General features: G+C 32.1%; 1 long non-coding RNA gene across 1 annotated transcript in view; it reads left to right on the top strand.

Annotated features, from left to right (window-relative positions):
- The window catches only part of LOC142353191 (uncharacterized), a 39794-nt gene that overhangs the window by 8632 nt on the left and 5114 nt on the right, over nucleotides 1-26048 (top strand). The window contains exon 2 of the long non-coding RNA XR_012761034.1: nucleotides 8960-9104. This is a non-coding gene — a long non-coding RNA (uncharacterized LOC142353191). The remainder of the gene's footprint in view (nucleotides 1-8959; nucleotides 9105-26048) is intronic.

Consider the following 26048-nt stretch of genomic DNA (forward strand, 5'->3'; position numbering starts at 1 on the left):
AATAGTGCTCCATGATTAACTTTAGTCGCCTGTTTGCAACTATAACTGAAATGAATAGATATGCGAATTGACCACTGTGAAACTGAAATTGATTCTAATGTAATTGTGATGCTTTTCGAAAAAAATGCTTTTGTTTTGCTCTGTGTCTTTACTGATCAATATAAGTTGCCTTATGTCGTAGGGCTTTTACATTTTTGGTTTTGGTTTCCACCTCTCTGACATTGATCTCTGCAGCGCGAAAACTGCTTTGCAGAAGTTACTTTCGCTTTTTTCTCAGATCTTTTGGTTCTCTGTTAGTGTTTTCTAGCTGTTAAAAATAGTAATATTTTGAGTCCACTGAGTTTCTTTTCCGTATTTGTTATTCAATCAGAGAATAGACTTACTAGAATTTTGAATCCGATTTTTTGGGTGAGATTTTTGTTTTCGGTCTAATGGTCAGATCTGAGACCTTTCTTTCTCGTTTATCTCATTTTGAGATTTTCCTACTTTTTTGTCCATAACTTCTACGTTTTTAATCTATTTCGGATAGCTCTGTTTTGTCTAAATCTCACGATAAAAATATCGTCTAATTCTACACAAGAAAGCATGAGTGTTCTTATGAGGTCAATTCATTATAGTTTGCTATTCGTTTTTCCTAAAAATTAACTGGAAATTTGTCGGGAAATGCTTCGTTACGCAAATTATTTCACAAAATTTGAAATTATAAATATTGAGATCTACTGCTTCCACGAAACGGGGACTAATTTTTATTGACTTTTCTGTTAGTAAGCGGTTTAAGATTTCTATCGTACCATATCTGTTCCTCTTCTTTTTAAAATGTTGAGTAGGGTACGCTTCATTTTATCATTTTGTGATTTACAATTTGGACTGAAATTTTGTCAGCATATTATTTTTAGAAGTTATATTAGTCCATACTCTATCGGATAAGGCTGTCGTATGTTATGCCGTTCATTAGGTTGTGTGACATTGATGATTAAGCAAATGTCTAATTTAATTTGAGTTATGTCTCCGCTGGTTAAGGCCAATTAGGATTGGATTATTTCTTTTCTTCCCAAAATTGGGGATGCTTCCAATAATTAGAAGGTGAGCAAGATTAACCGACAGCTTGAAAAACTTGCAATACGTGCTCGATATTACTGTTAGCGTATTTTAAAGTTTTGAGAAAAATTTCGGGTAGTGTTTTTTGTGACGCTTTAATCGAAATCATTGATGTTTTTTGAGCGTTTTTTAGAACTTACCATATTTTAGTGTTTCTTAGTGGAACTTTTGAAAATAAAATTGTCCTACAAAAATTGAAGGTTAGTTACATTCGTTGTGCTTAATCGCCCGGGTCGATGTGCCTAAGCTAAAGTGCTAAAAAATTGTAAGAATTGTGGTGAATGCTGTTAAATTGTTGAAAAGTAGTTTCCGCCAAAAATAAAAACTTTACATTATTCTCCGAAAAATCGTGATCCACTAGAGAAGACCCAAGCGTGACCCAAGCCCACCTGGCCGAGAATAGTATCAATACACTATGGAACCAAAAAGCTAAGTATATCTAAAGCATTTTTAAAAATTTTTGTTGTAGTATTTTGTAGGTGTATCATTGATTAACATCTAGTAGTCTGTTTTTAACATCTACGCCAATTTTCTTACACCTTTGCTTCCAAACTTTTCAAAAGAGCTGTCCTTTTTCGTAATTGTTGCTTCGAATTTACCAATAAATTTTCAATTGTATTCAGATGGGGATTATTTGCTAACCTTTCTAGTGCCTCCTGCTTTTCCTACGTCTTGAGAAAAAAATATTTTTTTTTGCAAAGTTCAAAAGTTCCAATTAAGTTAGAAGGATAGAAAAATTAACCTGTTGCGATAACTAACAAACACTTTTTGTCTGATTATTTGTATTGTAACCCAAACCATATGTAATTGATTGTCCGAACTCAAATTTTTTTCTTATTATGTTTTTCTCAAGGAGTGTTGTTCTTTTTTTGAAAAGCTCTCAAACCTTACAGTCGATGGTTATATCTTAAACCTGTTACCTTTTTGGTGACGTTTCTATGCAAGCTGTGTACTAAATCTTGATTTTAAGCTTAGTTGATTATATTTTTAATCCACAAAAAAACATATCGAATTGCAACCGCATCGCATATAGTAAAAAAAAATCTATACAAGGAGGTAATGGGAAAGAAACTTAAAATTTCAACGTCTTTTTTTACACCACAGCCCAAATCAAACTTTTTCAGGAAAAACGCTTAATGTTTATATATTGTGCTATACGTAGTTTTTTGGTTCCCCAGTGTATTATATAAGCTGATATATTAAGATTACAAGATTACACAGTTGAGTGAAAATGACTGATAAGACGTGTATATCGCGCCGTCTACTCGCTGTTCTATGTAACTATAAAAAAAATTTTGGGCTAAAGACGCTTTGAATTTTTTTTTCTTTTCGACAATGATTCTCTGTCGTGACATTTGGCAAGAATTGTGGCTCTTTTCTAGTCCGTGTTTAATTGCTTACCCATGGTTCTTGGACAACATTTATGATCATCAAAGGTGTTTGGGCTACCAATTTGGACCTGTGAGAGCAATTAATGTAGGAAAGTTCACAAAACTTGTTTTCAAAAGTTAGACAAACCAACTAATTCATTCAGCAGGAGTATTTTTCTTCCTCTCGCTGGAAAACTAATTGAAGTTCAAGTAATGCTAAATGATTTGAAAAACTATAATCTGTTTTCGAAATATAAGTTTGTCCTCGACTCCTTATCAGATAGTAATTTTTGTTTTGATTCTGAAGTAAGCTATAATTTCTTTGATCCCGGTAGTTGTCCTACTCTAGAGGCTTTGCTTTTTTATAAATTTGAGATAGTAGGAAGTAATGGTTTAGTGACTCTGTTTGAGGTCACTGAGAACTTCTGGCGTTTATCGAGAACCGCGAGGTGGTTCAAGATATTCAGTCAGAAATTCGATGTGAATTCTGCAGAGTCACTTAACCATGCTTAAAACACGAAACGCGCACGTTTTAAAATGACGAAAGTCAACGAAAATCAGCTTCTGGCTAAGTAGCAATTTCTGGCATTTTGACTTCTGGCACTGCCGACTTTCGGCATTTTAAAATGTGCACGTGAGTGTTTTAAGCAAAAATTACAGCTCTTATGATTGCGAATTTGTTCCTTGTTGAATTCCGGACATTAGAGAGACATTGGAATTATTAGAAAAAAAGATAGTGAACAATAATAGAAGTTATTTTGATGAAAATATTGAATCGAATTGATAAAAGTGAATTCATACACCGATGTTTTGAAGGATGTTTTAATTTTGAGCTAGACGTTGGAAAACGAAAAGAGTTTTAAAAAGACGTTCTCTCGTTCTTCTTGTTGTTATCGCATTCGCCTACCTTTTTGTGAACAACTTCGCGGTTTAACGGGTCCCTTGAGACATTCTGAGGTATGAAATTGACCCTATCAAATTCATCAGCCACTCCTAATAAGTATGCAGTACAATATTGGCCATTTTCAAGCATGGAAAATTATTCAACAGATCCGCTTCGAAATTTTCCAAATTTTCATATTTCTGAAATAATTTTGATATTGTGAAGAATTTCATATCGATTATTATTCACAATTTTAACTATTGATAGTTGTTAGAGAATGTTTTCAGTTCTATAAAAACTATTTAGCAGTTCTAAGATTACTGAATTTCTGTGTTACTTTTGCTATTTTTAGTTTATAGCAAATTATGCAGCTATCAGATATTCTAAGATGACGGCGTACAAATTAATTTAGTTATATTGACGAGTTTTTAAATTTATCAGAATTGTCTGAGCGGCCCCATCTCGCCTTCCCACCCCCTCCGCATCACCCTCCTCTTTTACCCAGTTCACCCAGCTGATGAAAATGTTGAATTGTTGTGATCGGAACAAGAAATTGCCGCTGTGTTCTCAATTTTATTGGACATGTAAGCGTGTATACTTATGCGTGTATATGTGTGTGGATATATGTACAATACGACTGTCTGCACCCCCCAATTAATAGGAAGTCATCATTTCCTATCCCATCAAAATCACCCGCTGTTATCGAGAAGGAAAAATTACCCGCCTTACGCACCCCAACACTTGTTCTTACAACTACCCTAGTGTGTTTATTTGTATCTTTTATCCGCATAAAGTAGAAGATCTGTAAAAAAAACCACAAAAACCCGCAATTCGTGAAAACACTTTTTTAATTACTTCACGCGAGTTTTTATGAAGGAAATTTTATTCTAATTCAACTATATTCTTCAAGATCTTTCTGTCGTTCAACAAACCCTTAATTGACAAAAACGTTCAAATTGTGGAAATGTTTTTTTTATTCACAACACGTGAGTTGTTTTTCAAGAAAATTTTAATTCTTTTATATATTATTCTTCACACCTTCGCCTTCAACTTGTTCTGTGATTGAAATGGCAATTCAGTGTTGGAATTTGAGATTATAACTAATTAATAAACCTGTTTCAATTAGCGTGTAATAACCAGCACCATTACCTTTCAGTGTACACAAACAGGTAATTTGTGAAAACATTAGTTTTCCCAGAAAGTTAGATAGATTAGTTTTCTAGTTATCTAACATCATTTTTCACATGTTTCCCCTTGTTTTAAATATACTTCAGATTGAGATCTAGAAACATCTATCTAATTTATTCTCGAACAGTTTGAGGGAATTACCAAATTTAAGTTTTAATAGCATTATTCTGTTATATTTGTTGGTAATATCTAACTTGGTTTTGTCGGCTCTTTTATAAATTTGGTTATCATAGCTTCAATTATCATTGTCTAGCGATCAGCTTCATTATCTGCGGCTGTATTGATCTTTCATTTGTTATTAAAAAACTAACTAAATGGGTTTTTACTGAAATTTTCGATCAAATACTCTCGCTCCAACAAAATCTAAATTTCATTTTGTTTCGGTTCATCGTTTTATGTTCTGTAAAATGGTAACTAATGAGTTCATACCACAACGACTGATAGCTAAGCCATGAACATTCTTTTGAGGCAAACTGAGAATTAGACAATATAATAAGAGACAACATCTTAGCTGTGAACGTCTGACAACTTTTAAAAGCGAAATACTTTTCAGACAAGTCAACAAGCTACCAAGCTGAATAGGTTCGGTAATGGATGTAACAAGAATCGTGGAGCAAACTAAAACTAAGTTATGAACGGGTTTTACCCCCCGAGCTCTTAGAAGTCTCTGATATGCTGCTAAAGATTGAAAGACTTTACTTGCACTGACTGAATGCTAGTTTAGCCCTGGCACACACTGTTTTCTTGTGTGTTAATTCTCTGGTGTAATCATAATCACCTTAATGATGACAGTTGTCGTCATTGTACTTTTACCTTAAAGAGAAAAAAATAATGAAAGTAGCTGTTAAAAGATCAAACCATCTCATTCTATTTCTTGTAAAATTTAAAGAAAACGATCTTAGCTCCCATGATGCTGAACGGGATGTGAGGAAAAATAATTTCTAATCAGCAGCAGTTGATGAATCATTTATAGCGAATTACCGACCTAAATGAACTTGAGAGGGATTTATATGAAATTGCATTCCGTTATGAATAGTTGCTCGCAGCGGGTAGCTTGTTGCAACGTAGAACCAGGTGTTACTTACTTACATCAAGTATAAGTGAAAAAGAAGAGTTTTCCAAATTCTCGATTTCGGCCAAATCTCAACATTTTTGAATACAAAGAATGGTAGCGGAAGCATCACATGCAGGGCAGATGTTATCACTTGTGGGAGGAAAAGTGACTTTTTTGGGATAACATCCGAAATCGCACATTCTAAGTTTTTACGAATTCCCTTAACGGTTGTGTGTATGTGGGCCACGAGCCCGAGCATGATTAGGCGGTAAAAAGAACCTACACCCCCAAAGTGCCCTGTGCCAGAATCCTATTTTGTTTGGTTACATATTTATTTTCGCCAAGACTTCCGCCCCTCTTGAATTACATTTATTGAGTACGTTTTTGTGTTTAATACACCACGGTATTACAGCATTGACATCGTGGAACTAAGTATAACAACCAATACGATCAGAGATGGCTGAAATCCTTGTTCCATTAGCGTAATAGTTATTATAATCAATTTGGTCGACTCACTGGCTTGTATTTTTGAATTTCACGAGCAAACGCACTCAAACAAGCTTTGTTGACTTATCTTTTCGGCAACGTATCAGTTATAACTATCATTAAATTCAGTATCTTTGTCGTTAGTAGCACTCATAATTTGCGGTATAAAAAGAAAGAACGGGAAAATTTTCCATTTCAGGTGAATTTTACATTTCATGTTTATAACTGGGTCAAGATTTCATCACAAAATTAAGTTTAGAAATGCGGTAAAATTTTCACCGCGATATTTCTGCATCTTTAATTGTAAACTCGAAAAAAAAAACAATTTAATCAGATTTATTGCAAGTCTTTCAATTTTAACGGTACATACCTTAAAACTCTAGTTAGGGAGAAATTATAAAAAATGATAACAGGTTGAAATTGTTATATGGGGTGATTTTATAGGGTTTCTTACAACTACTTGAATCTAAATTTTTTCGTAATAGCATATAAAAATTTGTAACGCTGCTTTAAAGATTGTGTACCACCGATAGAGACTATTTTTTATTTGCTTTGCTTTATCTATTCCAGGCTTTCGAAAATTTTGAAGAATAATGAGTAACAGAAACGGGTTGATTATCGATGTGAATGATGCTATGTTGTTCAGAAATCGATTTCCACGGAAGTTCGCCAATAACGGATATTTATAGGCCTCGTATAAATAAATCGTTTTGGTTCCATAAAAGTAATAAGCAGAAAGAACAAAAGCAAATGATCGTACCAAAAACCACATGAGACAGATCGATCCGAAAGCCATCACCAGGTTCATGTTTCGCCCAACACGTTGATTTAGTTTTAATAACTCTCGTATGATTTTGGAGTAATAATAAGACGACAACGCAGCAGGAATTATCGCAAAGACTAACGAAGTTATGGTTGTAGCCCCAAATCTGATATCTTTTGAATAATCGCCTCTGATTTTCAACCCAATTGAGCATTTTACGTCATTTGTTACGTAACGGTATATTCCGTCTCCTGTTGCACATATTAAATGAAATTGTTCATGAACAAAATTGGACCTTTCTTTTGACGCTTGAACAAAATTTTTGAAAACATTTAGCTATTTTTCAACCTCGCAAAAGTATTTAAGCTCTAGAAAGGTTATATCTCATGCTCATGTTGTCGGCAAGATATCAAACTCAAGAAACAAATTATAGATGATTTTGAAAGCTAAATAGCTGCAACAAATCGAAAGCAATTGTTTCACTAAGCTGGGGGGGGGGGGGGTAATAACAGAATAGATCCGAGAATTTTGATCAATTTCATATTTCCTGCATCGATTGTAGCGCACAGATATCGCTACAGGTTCCAAAGTGAAATATGTTTTTACTAATTTTACCCGCATTCTGTACCTAATAATTAGTTGCTTTTGTTTTTATTTACCAGTATGTTTTACTTTTTCTTGAAATGGAGAGAGCGCTGATTTTTGTTGTTTTCAAACTTGGCATTCCAGACATAGAAGTCCCGCCTAATGCGATGTTTCAGTAGATCATCTTGAAAGTGTGTGATTGAAAAAACTGGTTGGGCAATTCAAGACCAGGGGGGGGATTAAATTTGAACAAAATCCACTGAACTAGTTATTACGCGTACCCAACTCTAAGTGAGTTTGAGTACTGGCCCAATAAAAATGCAAGTCTTTCTACAAAAATCAGTATTGAGTCATTACATTATCAATCGTATGAGTCATGTCAGACTTGAATTGCACTTGCCAAGTGATTTCCAAATCCAACTTTTCAAAAAAATTTAAGTGATGATTCCCAGGCTAAGTTTCACCTTCTTTACGGCTATTTTTGAAGATTTTTGGCCGATTTTGACGTTTTTTCGGACGTTTTTTGAGTCTGGCCATTATAAAATCAGAATTGGCTGGCAAGTAAGAAATCGAAATTGGCGCAAGTCTGACCATTAAAAAGTTAGGGTGAACACACGTCTGACAGGTCAAAAAAGTGACATGAATCAGTCTATGATTAACCAATGATGAGGAATTGTATTTATACAACGTACTGAAACGCCCAGTACTGAAACGCACTTAGAGTTAGGTACGGGTAAAGTAAAAAATTAAAAGATGATGTTTGCGTGAAAAAAAATAACTCAGGAGTCTAGTTTATGTTTGATATTTTGTAAAATCCAAAAAGTTTTTTGAATTTCAAAAATGAAGACAAAAACGTTTAGAAATGTAAAAAAGGGAAAAGTTTTTTTAACAGCTGGTACAACTCAGTAAATGGCTATGAGTTGTCCCGATTGTTTTCTCTTTGTGTTATCCTAAGTTTCATGTGCAATTCTGTTTTCTTCTTCAGTTTTAATGAGTCCCATGAGAATTTTTTTAATTAAATTGTACTGATATTAAGACACGGAACTTCGCCAAGGAATCTTATTTTCTCTTCTTTGAGAATAAAACCTGCGATTTTTTAAAAACCAGTCTTGCGTTTACTTATAAAAATTTGCTAAATTGATAAGGTTAGCTTAATTTCTTATTAAGTTTTGTTAATTAATGCGCTTTGTCATTATCCTTTAATTTTCGTGGACTACTTTGCATTTTTATTTAGATGTTTTGTCTGAGATTGTCTTGTTTGTGACTATTATTTCTGGGACCGCTCTGCTTGGGACAACTTTGTCTTGGTCTATTCTGTCTGGGACTATTTTGCTGGGATTGATGTATCTGGGTCTGTTTTTTCGAGGACTCTTCGCCGTTTTGAATGGGACTGTTTTGTCGGAACACGCAATTTACCATATGCAAATTGAAGCTCTTTTAGCCAATACCTGATGTCAAGAGAATGATGATTGCAGTTATTATTGCGTAGATAGCCACCCGCTTTCGTCCACTCAACAATTTGTCTGTTTTAGCTGGGCGACAGATTAGAACGTGTCTTTCGTATGCAAACAGAACTGCGCACAGACCCGCTCCGTAAGTGCTGAGTCGACCAGACAGAAGATCCGGAAAACATCGAACCCAGAAAATTCCGAAATGGTCGGCGAAGAAAGGAACTAGGTAAGCATCTTATTCGTTTAGTAGCTGATTAATTGCTCTTGAGCGAAGTTCATAGCAATTATTGTAAACGTGTGTGTCTTTTTTATGCACATTTTTCGCTTGACAATTTTGCGCTTTTCTTCCAGAACATTCTTTGACTTCTCAAGTGACTTTTTGCGATTCCCGGTGGGGTCAAAGTTTTTTGCACCCATAAAGAACAATTGGTTTAGACTAAAGACCATGAATTAAATTGCCTCGCCTGTCGTTCAAGAGCAATTCTTCCGACATTTGTCGGTTTATGTTTTATTATATTAATTTTTCTACAACGATAATTATGGCAATGCAATTAATGGTAACATTTTTAATTTCTTCCAAGCCCCAAACGCCCAAATTTTAACGCCAAACGCGTTATATTTTGTTCCCACTCCAGCCCCCCCCCCCCACGAAAATTTGAAAACACAGCCCCTCGTTATGCTATATTGACGGTAATTTGGTGGGGGAGGGGGAGGAGGAGCGTATGTTAAATGGTCACTGAGCGCCGAGGGGGATGGGGGTATATTTGGAAAGAGTTAACATTATTTATTTATTTTTGAACGCTATTTGTTTTGAATAAAATGCTTATATGTGATCTCATAGAGTCGCGAAAGCGAACATAAGCTTCGAAACTGGTCGGCTTATAACCACTCAGCACAGCGTTGTGAAAATCCGCAAATTCATTCATAAACGTGCTCACTGTAATACCGGGTCCAGTTACCAGGAAGTCAATGAGACTCATCAGAAAAACTGGGTAGTTTTTCAACTCTCTCAGTTCTTCCGAGAATAGGAAGCAAGCCACGAAGTACAAACTAAGCAGCGCCGAAGTGGAGCTTAATACGACCTGAAATGTTTTCAATAATTGTTAAAAGCTCCCAACGATACGCTAACTGGGTGTCGGTATTGGAAGTTTTTATTCTGATTTCCTCAAAAAAATCATCCTCCCTTAAAATTCCTATACGGAGAGCACTATGAAAACTCAAATATACTGTGCCATTTGTGATTTATAGCTATTTTTGTCTTACAAAATTTTAATTTTTTTCAATCATTTTCGAATTAACTTCTGAGAAAATTTTTGATAACGTTTAATCATTCGTTAAAAGCTTATCTACACCAGCCTAGAAAAAAAGTTTTTAATGCAAGAGTATTTTTGGACGACATTATTTTCAAAGTCTAGAAAGATTTTGCAAAATAAATATTTTCTGGAAAGATGTTTCCTTGTAGCTTTTCGAGATTCAAGTAACTTTAAAAAAAGCATTTTGTCTGACAAGAATTTTACGACATAGCTTTTTCTGTGAAATATCCTAAAAGATAGCCTTTTTGTGCTTCAAAATTGATATTGCGGCATCTATGTGTTTGCCTATAGTGGAAGCAGATTTTTCCATTAGTGCCCTTCTAGTACCTTTATTTAGTGTAGCGTCAGAATTGACCCAAAAATTAGTTGCAGGAAAAGAGTACTATTTTTTTTATGGCAAATGTGAAAACTCAGATGTAAAGTCATGTTTTTAAAAGTTATTGTTTAAAATTTTTCACATTTTCTACGGCAGAGTTTTTTGTTTGAAGTAATTGAGTGCCAAGTTTATTGACAAACAAGAAATCGCCTTTTTGTTTACTAATGAGCTGATCATGAGTTCATCTTTAAAATAACATATGCTGAAGTAGTAATGAAAAAACCAATTGATTCTTTTCAATGCAAAGTTATTTTTATGAAACTACTCAGGCAATATTACCACTATTTTTAAAAGACATTCGAATGGTTTGTTTCAGATATGATCTGAACAATCGCTCAAGGAAAAATAGTCCGTTTTGACAAATCGCTTAAGGAAAACAAAACAAGAAAAGGAGTTCAACAGTATTGGGATCTTTTTTAATTTCCTAGCAATTTAACTTTTTCTGACATATCAGAATTTACTATTTACATTTTAAATTGCAAACATTATGATAACATATAAATCGGCAGATATTTGAAGGATTCAAATTAATTTCAGCCAAAATGATGGCATTCATTTTTTAGCTTCATAAATTTTTCATTATTGTTTGCGTGTTGAGATGATGAGTAACTTATTAAAAGACAGAACCAGATTTCAACCAGTATCTTTAAACAATTATCTCATCAAATTTTCTCAAACTGATCTTTTTGAATAAAATTGCTTAAAATCAGTTAATAGTTGTTTTTTGGAACAAATTCTGCCATCAGAGACAAATTCAGATTTTTCAAAAACTTGTAGTTATTGATATTTATCAAATTGTTTTTGACTTTCTCAAAATTAAATGAGCTGCAGTTCGAAAAATAGCAATGTGGTATTAACGTTTTTTCGCAGCCACTTATTTTGCGATACTTTTATTGAGGTTTAGAATTAAAGTAGAAAAAAACTATCAGGTCCTTTGATGCCAAACAAAAATTTCAGCTTGTAATTATAAAGTGATGTTGGCGCGCTATTTATTAACCTGACACCACTTTTCACTTAAAATTTACGTAAATTGGGAGAAGTCCGCATAGCTTAATAACGGAATAGCATAAACCTTGGTTCTGTTTAACAACATAGTGTCATATACAAAAATAAAATTCAAGAAAATCATTAAACAGTAACGCATGCCCCATATATTCTTTTTCAGTATTATTGTTCAGACACCCCACTTGTGGGATGGAGGAACTATATACTCAATTTGGGTTTTTCTTCAGTCAAATTTGGCCTGTCGATATGTCCATCAAAGAGAAATGAAAGTGGTATCTTTAAACTGCTAGTCCATAGTAGAATTTGAAAAAAAATTAGAAATTCATTTTTTCCGAGGAGTTATTGTGATTCAAACTTTTGTGTGAACACGTGACTTTTGGTATGATTTTGTTCAGTTTTAGCGTAATTTTTGTTCATTTTAAGAATTTTTCAATCAAAATATTAAATCAAAACTAGATGTTATGCTACCAAAATGAAACAAGTTTGTCTTCGTAATAGTTGAAAAGCGATTAAAAAAACTAGTTGTGGTCTCTTTGGGAGTCTACTATCAAAAAAGCTAGTGGGAAGTCTACTATCAATAAAATTTGAATTCGATTTGAAATGCTGTTTTATAGAAGTATTTTATTTTTTTGTTTTTTTTAAGTCACTTAGAGACAATTCCTTTTTTGCATCAAATTTCCGTTAATGACAAACCTCATTTACCGCCAAATGATGCCCAATGAACTAATTGATCGTTTTCAAGGAAGCGCTACTCTTATTTATGGCGGCGACTCTGAGTTTTCGTATTTTTAATGTTATTTAAAATTTTAATAAATTTTTGTATTCCTATGTCATAGAATACTCGTTGAACAAAAGTGAAATAGGCTTTCTGGGGGCATTAGTGAGCCTATCTAGTGCCTATTAAGTGGACTGCTAATGGCTAGTAACACTATAAGTACAATTTTTTGAGAAATGTTTTTTTGGACATTTACGACAATAAAATTATTTCTGTGAACTTGTAGGTCCGTCTCGCTAATTACAAGAACCCTTTTCTACTGAAACCAAAATTAACTTGGTTAGCAATTTTATCTTCCAACCATTGTTTTTTTGGCGGGTTTTTATAATTATTATTGACTTATCAATTTGACTTAAGGAAAACATTGATTGTAGATACAGTTTTTGAGAATAGCTTATGGTTTTAATAGCTTCGACTTTTTCATCTTGCACTTTCCTACTGATATTTAGGTTTTTTGCCTATATTTGTGCTTTTCATAGCCTTAAGACTAATTGTAATACTTATTGATGACTTTTAAATTGCAAATATCATTCTCTTCCCAAGGGAAATAAGTCCGCTTATTTATTCAAATCCATTGAAACCTGGTGAATTTAATGGCTTTGATAATACGGGTTTTTTTAAAATTTGGTTATTTTAGAATTGTTGTTCAATTTTGTTGACTTTTTGAAGTTACATTGTGACAATAAATCGCTTATGAAAAAATTAGTTGCAAACGAAAAACTCCCGAGAGAAAAGTTCATTTTTAAATGGCTTCGACACTTTTCTCGCTCAATTTTTTTTCTGAGTTTGCTGTTTTTGCCTGTTTTGTATTTTATTGAGTTCATTGAAATCATTGAATTCATTGAATTCATTCAATGCAGCCAATTTGTAGATAATTGTCTTAAAGTGTTTTATATTTAGTTTCAAAAATGTTTTAAACTTTTCAATTTTTGTAGTTCTTGAAACTTTCTCATCATTGAGAGGTCCCATGCACTTTCTTTTATTTCAAACATTAATCTTTTTATTGATATTTTGTCACAAAGCATATTTGTTTGTTGGATAATATGCGACTTCATTAATTTTTTTTGGGTCATTATTTGGGTTATTTTTCTCTTCTTTTAGCTGATTCAGGTTAATAACCGATCCCAATGATTTTCAAATGAGGCCGCGGAACATTTTTAATCCTTCAGTATATTTTTAATTGAATTAGTATAATTTTGCTGAAATTTTAGCTATTAAATAAAAGACATAATGTTCAGATTATATCTAACAAATTTAATGGCATCAATAATTTGAGTTTTCGCAAATTGTTTGTAGTTTTTAGAGTTTATCTGCATCTTTAGTCCGTTTTTATGGCTTAGTCTAACTAAAGACATGTCCTGTCTGTTTTTTTGGACATTTGGTATTTTTCTCAGGAGTTTTTCAGTTAAAAGCCAGTGGCTTTTAAGACGTTTGAATTTATTTGGTTTAAAAAAAGTTGTTGGATTTTTGAATTTCTCCTCAAAATTTTTTCTTTGTATCGACTTGTTATCTAGATTTTTTTAGGAATGTTAAATTTGGTGTGTTAAAGATTTATCTGATTGTTTTTGAAGTTGTACCTTTGACGTTGTATCTAAATTAAGAGATTGAGTTTCGCCGTGAAAAATATTTTCTCTTTTTGCTTATTTTGTTCTTTTTCTCTTAGTCCTATTAATGGCAGATCTCGTGAGCGCTCTAATAAGGCATCGCATTATGTAAATCAGTTAGTAGCTTGGGTGTGTCTTTTAAACCCAAACATCTATTTTTATTGAACATCTCTTCCTTTGGTTGACAATTAAGTCAAAAATGTGGATGAGCTCAGGTCGGAACATTATGTGCGAACACACATTACCGAGGTTCCTTGTTTTTCACAATTTTTAATTTATATTTCTCGATATTTTTGAAATTTAAGAGAACTTACAAGAATGAACTCGAGAGCTGGAACGATGTTTCCTTCCGTGAGGGTATGTGAAACAGTAATTAGTGTTCCCTTTAGTCTGTTCTGTTCACTCTCATTCAGAGACATGGTATCTTGCGTCATGAATGGCTTCAGAATTGAGTAGTACGCTTCTCTCACTTTGTCCGTGTAGTCAGTGCTTTCGTACCAGGCCATGTTTCAAAATTTTTTCGGCAATCTGTAAAATGTAAATAATTTTTTGTTCTCGAAATTTAGCAAAAATAATTTTGTTCTCGAATCAATGTCAAACTTGTGACAGAAGGTTTTTGCTCAATTGAAAACCCGGTATGCCAAAATGTATCACAAGAGTACATCCAAAAAGAAAACGAATATCAAATGCCAGATTACTTGAAATTACAAACTCATTAACTCCTGTTTGTCTCTTATGTTGATTGAACAAAAATGTTATAAACCAATTTAACAATCGATATCTTGAAAAAAATTGAAGGTATTTTTTACCGCAAGTTTGCAGGTAATGAGTTCTGCAGGAGAAATATCGGCACCTTTTTACTGAAATTTCCTAACCTGGACACCATTCATGTAACTTAAACCAACACAAACATGTTTATATAGCAATCAAAACAACGAAATCAAAATTATTTCGCAATAATTGACTTTCGTCGCTTCCTTTCGTCGCGTAGTTTTTATTTTTAACTACTAAAGAAACAAAAAAAATTTATGCCAATTTTTTGTATTTCTTCTGCATAGAAATTAGCAGCAATTAGAAACATAAATAAAGTTATTGTAAAAGATAATTTTTGTTTTAATTTATTGAGTCTTTGCTTCCTGAGCCTTAACGATTCTCGTTTAAAAAAATTATTCTAAATTCTGCTAACACATTCGATAGTATGTAATCATTGAGCGTTGAAATTGCACCTCTATGATAATGTTATAGTTTTTTGAGAAAAATTGAGATGAAATTTAACAAAATTACTATAAAAGCTTTTCTTTTGCCGCTTTTCTATGTGATATGAATCTAGAAAAAAAGTTCACAAAATTTTTACAATCGCTTTGAATAGAGCAGAAATTACCTTTTCGGTTAATATTTTCAGATTTCAAATGCCGCTAAATTAGGTAGCGCTTTGTTTCAGCTGAAAGGTGAGCAGTTGTATCCGAGAAACTGGAAGTAATAATAATCCACATAAATTGAAAATTTGCTATTTTCCGCAATTTTTAAACTGTTTTATGATCGAAATTTTGGTTTTAAAAATGAGAAGATTGCAATTTTGAGCGACAATGTTTTTCTTGAGTTTTTCTCTTTTTTAAAAAACTTGAACCATATAAATTGCTTTAACAAACTTCAATGTTATTTAATTCTTTATTCTTTATTGCATGCAAACTCGAACTTTCTCACTTATATTTCGAAACCGGATCAACTTGATTCAGCACTGTTGATGTTTTCACAATGTGAAACTATCATTTTTATTAGAACTCACTGTCAACTTTTAGCGGTTAATGTTCCGACCCATTTTGATGGGGGGAGGACCTATATACTATACTCAAATGGTTTTTTGTTCAGTCAGTTTTGGCCAATCAATATAAGCATTGTAGAGATTTGCGACTGGTATCATTGGAAAGCCAGTCCGGCTTAGAATATGAAACTAAAAAGGTTTTTTTCACTTTCGTTTTTTTACAGGGAGTTATCGAGTTTTAAACTTTTGTGAAAAGTAGACGATATTCCAATGTTCTTATTCACGTTTTCCGTTTTTCGACCAAATTCTCGTCAATTTTGCTAAAATACTTTAAATTGTTAACAGTAGTGTTGTTGATTTTATCTTTAAAGATAGAGGAGGACTGCTGAAATACCCGATCTCATTTTTTTGGCTAGAATTTTTTTTGGCAAGTTCAGACTTTTTCTTCAAAAATGGGACCAAATATGGATTTTGAGCCCATTTTCCTTAATTTTGCTGGACGTAGACACATAGAAACTGCAGTTTTATTCTTTCTAAACGAGCTAGTTGGGCTTTAGGAGTCTTCTGAATTTAAACTTTTGCCACTTTGCATCAAATTTGAACTCGATAATTATGCAAAGAGCAATAGATATTTCTGATATACTAAAAAAAATTGATATATTTTTTAACCATTTGAACAATTGAGTGTCTTTTTAGACCGTAATCAATATCAGGGTGATCTTGGTATCACTAGGGATCTTTATTTTGAAAAAAACTAGATTTTATTGCGGCGCGGCTTTTTCAAAATATATCCGTATTTATTGTTTTTTATGTAAATTACTGACAAACATTTCAAACCACGTACATATTTTAGGACTCCTTTCTCAATTGTTATAAATTTTGTAGTCGAATGACTTAGTCTCCCCAATCTAGGATCCAAATGGCGTTCTAACGAGGTGCAATAGAACTTACACAAAGTCTTCATTTGCTGCCTAATGTCTCTTATGATTTTGAATGTATTTGTTTTTAGAGAATGTCGGTGAGATTTGAATTTTGCCAATGTTTTATCTTCTTCCTCTCAATTTCTGGTTTAGTACCAGAAGAAACAAGAGGAAATCAGTTTGCTTTTAGTTATGAATAAATGTCTTTAACTGTTTTATATTTAACCAATGGTTTCTTGCTTTTGATATTACGAGTTTTCAAATGTTTGTTGATTTTTGAGCTTAATTGCACCTTTCATAGGCTCTTTTTGTTTCCTTGTCGAATTTTCTCCGTTTTGACAGGTCCAATTGAAATTAAGCATATTTGGTAAATTTGAAATCTTTGGAAGAGTTGTATCTGATTATGTTAATTGTTTTTGCTGAATAGTTTATGCTTTACACAGTTCAATCGCAAAATTTAGTTGATAAATTTCAATTTTTGCCAATGTTTTTTCTTGTTTTCGTTGTTGCACGACATAAATCTGATAGCGATAGGTCTCCATTCTTTCTCCAGGACTCCTAACTCAACACATTTAAGAATCCAGTTTATAGCTATTTGCTTCAATGACTTTTGAATTAAATTTTTTAAATGATTTTTCGAATGTTTCTCTCAATTTTTGCACTTGATCATGTACTTCAATCTCACCAATAAGAAGTCGCAACTACTTTCTTTGATTAAAACAGTTTTTTTGTTGTTAGTTATATGTTTTGACTAATGGCTCCGACCATTAAGTTTCATAAAAAATTTTCGAGAATCTTATTCTTTTCAATTTTTGGCTTTCTTTTTGTCATTTCTGCGTCGCCTTTTTTATAAAAGAAAGGCCCGTTGATGTTCAGATGAGGAGTAAGTGATGATTTACAGTTCTTGCGGATAACATCTTGTATCTATAGTGCCTTGAACACTTTGGTGTCGTGATATTGTTTGTGAAGTTTTGACTTCTGCCTGTAGTTGTTGTTATTTTGTAGTCTCATGACTTAATCCCATTAATCACAGGCGAAATAGGCTTGCTGAAGTTTTGTAAAATAATTCATCTTTTTTTCGAACTTATTTGTCTGTTATGGCTTCTGAAAATATTTGTTTTCAAAAACATTTTGTTTTTTTTGCTTCGCCAATTTCAAAATTGTTTTTCGGTCGATTTGTAGCTTAGTCTCTGTAAGCTGGTCAAAACCCGTTTTCTGTAAGCTAACCTTTAGTCTTGATAAGGGTTTTAGTTACATGAGTGCAAATTTTTTTAGAGTACATTTGAAAGGATGTTAGCTTTCTTTTTAAATTATAACATTAGTGGTAGGTTTTACTGGCCTTGAAATATTGCGCAATGTAACTTTTTTAATGCTCTTAATGACAAGTTTATGGTTTTCACGGTTTCACTGCTACTTCGCGCAAAGCTTTATTGAAATTTTCAAATTTTGCCCGTAATTTTCCTTTTTTTAGTCGTGTAAGATCAAATAAAAACATTAATTATTACGACCAAAACTTGATGTCTATATTTTAAAAAATTTCATTAAAAAAACAAAATCGAATAAGATAAAACCTGAACAAACCACATTAACCTATACTTTGTTAAATGAAATATATGACCTGTCTTCAATGCTACTGGTAAAAGTTCGACACTGGATAATAACAGGTCCCAATTGCTTCCTATGGAGATTTAAATGAACATTTTTGTGACTTCAGTTAATATCTAATGATAATAATAATCAATTTGAAATTAATTCTTTCAAAAATAGAAACGTATTTTTGAACTTCGCACCGTTTTGCTCTAGTTTGTAGACTTTTTACCCAGTAGCTTTGTGGGCATGTCAGTGATTTAGCAGAATAGATGTCAGTGATCAAAAAAAAATTCAGTAATATTAGATCAAACATCTGTTAGGATACAAATAACAAATTCAACTGCATAATTTTTTTGTTTTTTTTGTTTTCTTGATGTTCTGTTTTGGCTGACAAGTAGTCAAACTCATCTTAATATTTTCCCGAACTTGTCTTTTTGATGTTTTGTTTTGATTTCATCGGGAAAAAATATATCTTATTTCTGATTTTCAATTTTGGATACGTTATACGTTAATTTGAAATAAAATTCTCTTCAAATGAAAGCAAGTGAAAAAATCTTACCTCGCTAAATATTTTCCAACTTGCTTACAACAAATAAGATGTCAAAATAACACAGCCCACATGTATTGTTGCCTTGCAAATTGGTTAAAAAAAACTTGAGACAATTTTCTATTGATTTTTGTTCACTTTGATATTTTTTCATTTTTTCACATTTTCGTCATTTAGCTTCACTTTCATAAGCACGTTTTTCTAATTAGCTGGCTTTGAACAACTATTGAACTCACTTTTACTAATACTATAATTTTTTCAAATAGCAAGTTTTGAATGTTTGTTCAAAATGTTATATGCTATGAAAAAATTCTATAGAAATTTCCTGTGGTGGTACATATTACAATTAGCCAGCTTTTTTCCACTATCTGATTGGACGCAAATTGTTCATCAAAAATAAGCTTTATTCAATAAGCACCAAAAATTAGTTTTTCTCTGTGGTCGCGTTTTCTGGGGAAATCGTGAATTTTAATGAAGACCAACGAACGCTTGGCTTTGTAGACTACCAAAATAGACTCAAACTTCAGAACTTTAAATGACCAGTTAATTGCATGTCTATGGCTTGGTTAATATGTAAAATGAGAAATGATACTGTCAAATTTTGATTCAAATGAGGACTTGAATCGGTTGGTGTTTTCCACTGGTAGTTTTGCAACGCGTTTAAATTACCATTTCTTATATGGGAATGACCGGAAACATATGAGGAGAGAAACATAACAAGGAGACTCGGTAATGTCCGTTCGCACATAAAGTTCCAACCCCGCTCATCCTCATTTTAGACTTAATTGTCTACCCAATGAGGAAGAGATAGAAAACTTTCAGAAATTCAAATATTGCTCAGCAAACCAATAAATAAATTAATTAAAGCCACATTAGATGGCTGATGAGAACTGTCTATAACGCGAAAACGAGCCTATGCGAATTTTAATTTCAAATAACATCAAACTTTAATTGCACCCAAAAGCTGATGTCTATATTTAAAAGAAAACACCATAACAAAATCGAAATGGTATCAGATGGAACCTAAAAACACAAAATAAGCTGTGTTGCACAAAAAATTCATGGGACCTGGTCTTAATGAGACTCTGTAAAAAAAATCGAACATAAATTTCTGGCTTCAAAAATTTCTTTGTTTTTTGAAATTATTTTGTTTGGAAGACATTAAAACCTTAAGCCATAAACTGAAATCATTAAAATGGTTCATTTATACATCTAGAGGACGGCCTTGAGAGAACGATGTCGCAGCCGTTAAAACCGAAAAAAATCAACAGAAACTTTAAACTTGTTCCATTGCGCAATCTGTGAATGACAATTTGACCTGTCAATAATTTGATAACTTGTCAACTAAACAATAAAAGAACCTCCAAATTTCGCAAACGTGTAAAAATCACAACGTTGTTTTTCGGAAAGTATTACCAAAACCAAGAAACCATTAGTCAAAAATAAAGCCATGCAAGGCTCAAAATTTCATTTTCACTTTCTAAATATATATATATATATATATATATATATATACACAAAATCATGAGAACCATTAGAGGTGAAATGAAAAACTGGTTTAGTTTTACTTGTACCAATTGAGTAAATCAACCGAATTTTTAGGTTAGTGATACTAAATCAGCTTGAGACACCAAAAAAACAAGTTCATGCAAACCTCAATTTAAGTTTACGAAGACAAAATGCAAAGCAATAAAATGAATGAGCTCATCTTGACAACTTAATGAATAAAATGTTAATTTAGATAAAAAGATTACGAAAAAATTTTGAAAAAAAGCCACACCCCAACACAATCGGACCAATATTTATTGTAAGAGTTCACAAAGAGAACAAAGCTAGCCCTGATATCGCTGCGAGTGCAACTAAAAGGCCTATTTTTCCCAAATTTTTGTGGAAAAGATAATTTGGCAAATGAAAACTTTCAATATATTAAAAATAAATTAGGCATTTTCAATAAACGTCAGCGAAAAGGGGGCAATGTTTTATTTCAAGTGTTCTCTCATAGAAAATGGAAATTTAATTAATTTTCTCCTGTAGTTTAGAAATTTTGTGTCGGCAGTTTTTAGGTCTCTAAATTTGGAAATTTTATATAAAGAAGTGTAAAAACAGCAAACGTAGAGCCATTTTTGATTTAAAATCTGAAGTTTGAAAAATGTTGCAATGATGTTACCCAAAAAATAAGAAAAATTGAATTAAATAAACGGATGACTTTGAAAATAAACAATGATATTTGCAAAAAAAAAGAGAATAATAAGCCACGAAAACCATTAGCTATGGACTTAAGCCCATCAATAGGTTCATCTTAACGTCCAAAGACAGACTCTGACCATTAATTATCCGGAATATATCATATGATTACAAAAGGTTTGTTAAATATAGGCAGAAGTCTAATATATTTTGAGGTATATTAGTGTCGAAGCAGTTTAAACAATCACCGGTTCACTAAAAGCAATATATATGGTCTATTGCGCCTTTTTTCACGCTATATTTGTAGTATGTGCTCTGCCATTAACGTAAAAATGTGACCAGACAAATGTACGGAAACAAAAAGTGGACAAATGTACAAATAAAAAAATGTGAAAACTTATAGTCTCAAAGCCAAAAACCGTTTCTGAACAACCAAAAAGCTTTGACAATTGAATTTTAGTTCTCTAGAAAAATATGGGACCTTGTTACTCGATATCTGAGCTAACGATTTACAAAAAGAAGATAAAAAAATGTCAAAATCTCAAAAATCCACAATTTTGCAAATATTTTTCAATGTCATGAAAACAACAATTTTGCAATATTTTCCAATGTCATGAAAACAACAAGCGTTCGGCTAATAGAACCAAATAGATTAACTTTTAGATCTATTGGATGCCATTTGGACATGTCAAAATGGATACTAAGTCTTAAGAATAGAAAATATCAAAAAATTTTAAAAAAACCAAAAATGAAAAAATGGGCAAACAAAGTGTAGACGTCGTAAAAAACTTGCAGCTTCTAACTGAATTTATGTTTTCTTTTCATTGGTCTTCATTTGCACGTAACAAAAATGTGTCGTAAATGGGGAAATAAAATGAAAAATTTTCCTCCTAATAGTTTTCCGGTAATAAATTTGAAAGAAAAAAATTCAATTCGAAACCACTAAAGGAGCAATAACAGCCTTATTAATTGTGTCATCGATTAGGATCGGTATTTGTTCCAAACAACACAAAAATACACAATCCGACGGAAAAAAACAATGCACAAAAAATTGATTGTTTTGTGATAATCAACAAGTTGATTTGGAAAAAAATTGGCAAATATCACAAAAGCAAAAAAAAATTATAATCAAAGCAAATTAACAGCGACCTATACAATTCGAACCAACGTAGGACAAAAACTAGCTTTTATATTGTAGTCATACTCTAAGATCAGGTAATTATTGCAAGTGTTAGCAAAATACATATTTTGATGAATAAAAATAATTATGTGAAAAATAAATGATGAAATTGAAAATTATCGAATTAAATTGGATATATACCGGCCAATAATTATTCTCACAACACTGTACTATTTAAGGAAAGTAAAATTTGCCAAACTATTGTTTTAAAAGATTGTGTCAACATTTTTTTATTTCTGCACTTCCGGCTGAACTAAAAAAATGTGTATAGAAAAGCATTTTTGGTGGAGTGGAAAAGGCCTGACTTTTTGAAAAAACTAGCTAAAAATTCACAAAATTTTGGATTAAATTTTTCAGCTCGAAAGAAGACTAATGAAAGCAAAAGCAATGAGTGTCTTTACCTTATTTCACTAACTCAAAACGAAGTTCAAAACACCATAATTTGGATTCTCTGATTGTCATATTTTTTCACTGGAAATTCTTTCAAAATTGTATTTTCTGGATTTTACGGGAAATGATTCGACAGCCAGTAAAATACGAGATTTTTGGCAATGCCATTTTGTCAAACACTCATTACATTGTTCCTAATGCCCAAAAAACTGATCGGACCTTCTTAGCAAAAAACAGACAACATCAAAACAGAAACAAAATCCTTAAACAGAATCAGTAATATGCGTTCTAGATCGACAAATGCTGAACAAATTTTAACATTGAAATCCTCGACTTTTCCACTGAGTGATTGCATTTTTTGTTTTTGAAGAAAAAATTGTTCAGCTTGTCAGCTCAAATTGGCAGTTGTAATCAATTATTTCACCAGTTTATTTTTTCAATGTTCTAGTTATTAATGAGAAACAATGTATCTCTGGAATCAAAATAAATTGAGAAAGTCATTTTTATAATTTAAATTTGGGGCTATTTTTCTTATGTAAAATCGAGTTCCAGGACAACGCAAATTTGAAACTATATAGGCTTTGCTCTTTTGAAACGCATTAGAAATCAAAAGAGAAAATGTAAATTTAAAAAGAAAATTGATAATTGTTTCCAAATGAAAAAAATACGAGTAAATTTGTTAAAATGCGTTCACGGCGTTTAAAAATCTCTTTTAAAAAATTTCTTTTGGAAACTGATTTCGGTACAAATTTAACTCCTGGTTCTCAAATTTGAAACGAATATTAACGAACAAACGCCCTTTTTAAAAAGGTTTTCGAGTCCTAGTATTAAACTATTAAGGTGCAATAAGTACCATAGGAGAAACTATGTTCAAAAATCATAGCACATATGTCAAAATAAAATATAAAGAATGGTTGTGAAGTAAAATTTTTCAGTTATCATGTCAAACAATTTTTTAAACAAAATGAAAGACTTTAATTATTTTTCAACCACCAGTGCACTAGAACCAACAAAAAGAGTTATCTGACGTAATAAATTGATTAAATAATTGAATTACAAAGAAAGGTTTATTTGAAACATTTCGGATCCTGTTCAGACAACGATTTTTTGTATTCTTAATGTTTATGTTTTGCTTAAAAGAAATCATCCACCAATTGCCTGGTTTTTATATACAATTTAATTTTCTCATTAAAAGGCACTGAGATACTGATTTTTGCATGATATCATTTTCATTACAAAAATGTAATAAATAATTAAAATTTTTTGAACAATTAAATTTCATATATTAAAATATTTAAGCCTTAATAATATTTCAAGAAATTAAAAGTTTCAAAGCATCTCAGCATCCAATCTTTCAAGAATTTATATTGATATGAATTTTTTATCTCTCTGAAAAAGATATGGATATGCCAAAATCTTGGACTGGTATGAAGTTCCTAGCCCTCAAATAAATTTAGAGGATTTGAACAATAAATGTTTACAATTAGAAAAACTCGAAAAAGTAGTATTGTTATCAGTTGTCAAAAATGATATAATAAAGAAATTAGAGCTGTTAAAAGAGTGTGGTCAGCTTCAGACCACTTTAGTTCTTTTACAGCTTTGAAAAAAAACTCATTTGAAAAATCCCATTAAGGAGAAATTATTCCAAATTTTTAGAAGTTTTGTTTAGCTTCTTTTAATCAACTATTTCTAAAAACATGAAACATCATTCAAACACACACGTCACTTAGAATTATGACTCAATCAATAATCTGCTTGTTTGAAATTGACTCTCTTTTAAAAACTGTCCATTTTAATCCTCTCTTCAAATAGATGTCTGTAAGACGCTAAGCACGCCGTAAGCTGTTTCATTCAATATTTAATACCCCGTTAATCTTTCCTTAGCAGTAAATTTTTTACTAAGCTGAGCAGATGGTTTTGTTTTATTAGCTGCATTTCATTTCACGTTGTTTTATTTCTTCCGGTTACAATTTTGTTACTTCATTGGTTGACAGAGGTTTTTTGACATATTAGCTGTTTGTGAAACGTACCTCTTCAGCGCGATAAAGTTTTCAATTGGTTTGAAATTTCAACTTTATGTTTTATAAATTTGACCAAAGTTTGTGTAAAATTAAAAATCAGCGCTAGCGAACGTTACGCAATTTGAAAGATTGTTATGCCGCGAATTTGAAGTCTTTGAATTTGTATGTATGTTTTGATCTAGTGTCTCTTTCTTTGTAAAGGTGGGGGTATATTCACAGAACATCAACAGTGCATTCGCCACAATAATTCAAAAAATATTTCAGTGTTAGCTGATTCAAAAGCGGCCAAAATATAAGTTGATAACAACATATAACGTGATATTACTCCAGTTAAAATGTGATATAAACTTTCATGAATATTTTCAGTCGAATTGTAGACATTTTTATCTATGTTTTTATAGCTCTAGGAGCAACCAAAAATAGGTGCAGCAAACAGCCAATTTACTCTTGTTCGGTTATCAAAAATAAAGCTGCAGAAAATCCAACGGCCGCAAATTACAATTTTAAAAAAAAATCAAATAATTCCAGTGTATAAATCAGACAAGGAGGCTCGGTAATGGGCGTTTGCACATAATATTCCGACCCCGCTCAACTACCAAATGAGGAAGACATAGAAAACTTTCAAAAAAAATTATGTATCGTTTAACAAACAACTAAGTGGAAAAGTTATCGCTGCATTAGAGGGCCAATGAGATGTACCATTTATGAGAGCACTGGACATGACAAACATAATAATAAAATAATAGCGAACGTTAATTACGACCAAAATTCGACTACATTTAAAAAAAAACAACAAATAACAAATAAGAGTGGAATCAGATAAAACCTACTAGTAAGTACCTAATAGGAAGCAATTGAGACTTGTCATTATCTAAAATATGTCAGAATTCTACAAAAAGAACGGCAAAAACAAAAAAAAATAAATCATATTTAACATGAAAGCGTTATCGCATCCGGCAATACCATAAGCTGTTCACGGAAAACATTTATTTTTTTTCAATTACAGGTTTATTTGACGCCAATTCGGTCATCCCATCGATGTGATATTGTGGAAAAGAAGCTCAGAAAAGGGCGGTAAATATACAAAAGTCACACTTTTATGAAAATGCTGCGTAGTACCGAAGCCAAGAAACCATTGGCTGGAAAAAACGATCATAAAGATTGGTCCCTGGTTCACTACAAAGCAGATGTGTTGTATAGTTACAGATATCAAGCCACAAAAATTGACAGAAGGAAAGTAAAAGTGACAATGCTCAAAAGCAAAGTTTTTTTTTCAAAACAAGTATTTTGAAAAATTCAAACAAACCATAAGCAAATAAACTTAATGCATAACCAGAATTTTTTGCAACTGCTTAGGGAGTCAATTTGCTTGTTATTACTTAGACTTAACCATAAAACGACAAAAAAAACAACAACGGACTTAGCTCGAAATTTCATAATCAAATTATCGAAACCACACTGTTGAAGCTATTAAAATTATAAGACATTGAAAACTATAATTTC

This window comes from Convolutriloba macropyga, chromosome 14, assembly GCF_964194025.1.
Source record: "Convolutriloba macropyga chromosome 14, txConMacr16.3, whole genome shotgun sequence".
NCBI classification, from domain to species: domain Eukaryota; kingdom Metazoa; phylum Xenacoelomorpha; order Acoela; family Convolutidae; genus Convolutriloba; species Convolutriloba macropyga.